Source organism: Lactuca sativa, chromosome 5, assembly GCF_002870075.4.
Source record: "Lactuca sativa cultivar Salinas chromosome 5, Lsat_Salinas_v11, whole genome shotgun sequence".
Classification (NCBI taxonomy): Eukaryota; Viridiplantae; Streptophyta; class Magnoliopsida; order Asterales; family Asteraceae; genus Lactuca; species Lactuca sativa.
This window is the reverse complement of record NC_056627.2, coordinates 140105211-140106803: the sequence shown is the minus strand read 5'-3', so window position 1 is coordinate 140106803 and position 1593 is coordinate 140105211. Positions and strand designations below refer to the sequence as shown.

The 1593-nt window shown below is 36.5% G+C and overlaps 1 non-coding gene across 1 annotated transcript; it reads right to left on the bottom strand.

Moving 5' to 3' along the window:
• Positions 1-864: 864 nt before the first annotated feature.
• LOC111892774 (small nucleolar RNA R71) lies at positions 865-971 on the bottom strand. The gene has a single exon (XR_002850663.1). It is a non-coding gene; the product is annotated as a small nucleolar RNA R71 (small nucleolar RNA).
• Positions 972-1593: the final 622 nt, after the last annotated feature.

The following is a 1593-nucleotide window of genomic DNA, read 5'->3' as shown; positions in this document are numbered from 1 at the left end:
AAGTATAATCTGTGCACTTCAAGTTTTTTGCTTCATTGTTGGGGAGTGGCTTAATTTAGTTTTAGTTGAATTAATTTTGGTCAATCGATCCTTTTTGTGGGATAAAAACCACAAAAGTTACTTTTATGCATTATTTTATTTTTCTATGAAACCGGCTCCCACGACGTGTGGAATTATTTGCCACGACGGGGCACTCTTCATTTTCAGTTTTTCGTTTATTCTGTTTTAGTTCATTTTTATGGGTCTCTTTTGTTTTGTTTCAGTAATATATGAACAGGGGATCAAATTTTCCGATCGTACCACCACTAGAAGATCCTGAATCCGTATTTCACAAGAACAAAGATAAAAAGGTCGCCGAGTCGAGTAGCACCTTGTAATCAGACAAACTCGAAATCTTTGATAAGACTCCAACAAGAAAGAAATCAATTACGAACCAGAAACAGAGAATAAATCAGAAGAAAAAATCAAAAGCAAGGTAGAAGAGATGGTGGGCATCACAACAATAACCATGGAGGAGTACAAAAGGCGGATACGTAATGAAAATGGGCTGAGTCTCATTTCACCAAAAATCCTGCCACGACGAATTTTTGAGCTCAAGTGCCACATTCTTTCGATGCTCAAAGATATTCCATTTTTGGAAGGATCATTAATATGCCTTTAAACATATTGATGAGGAGTTGGACATTACAAACTACTTATGTTCCATGTATTTCACAAGATGCAATGTTACTAAGGATGCATTCAGTGACATTTACAAGAGCTGCTAAAGTTATGTTAAAGTCACTTGTACCTAGAACGCTCAGAACATGTACCAACCTTCATAATGAATTCAATGAAAAACTTAGCCCTCCCTTGAATATAGCCAAACTTAAGAAGAGCATAACTAACTTCCAACTAAATAATGGTGAATCTTTATACGAATCTTAGGAGAGATATAATGGAATGCTAAGGAATTGCCCTCAATGTGACCTGAACGTGCAACAAGAAGTATCAATATTCTATGATGGGATAAACGCGACCATGAGGCAACTCCTTGACTTTCAAGGACCCACGGAAAAAAAGATCCAACTGCAATCAAAGCGTTAATAAAAGAGTTTGCAAAGCATTCACGGGAATACCACAACCCTCGTGAAGATATTACAAGTGGTGAAGTAAATGAAGACAGACGAAATGAGAACTTAGTTGCAATAATTGAAAAACTGGATAATATGGATCAAATAGTTATCATAATGGGTCAATCCATACACATCATACTAGTGAGATGTGAAAATTACAACGAGGCACATTTGACTAAGGATTGCAGTTTGGATGAAAGTGGAAACTGAAAGGCTCAAGTTAGTTACTCGAATGGACATGTCACACCCCCGGCCGAGGTGGCGGAATACACCGGGTTGTGCGACTTAGTTCATGGATCACAATCAAATTGAATATACATCACAAGTTACAACAATAACAACATATAGCAGTTACATTACACTTTTAGGTTTGAATACAAGGTTCATAATAATAAATTCATAAATTTGCCTTAATAGATAGGACAACATAACAAAAGCTAGATAAAACTAGGTCGCTTGAAATCCATGACTAATCTTC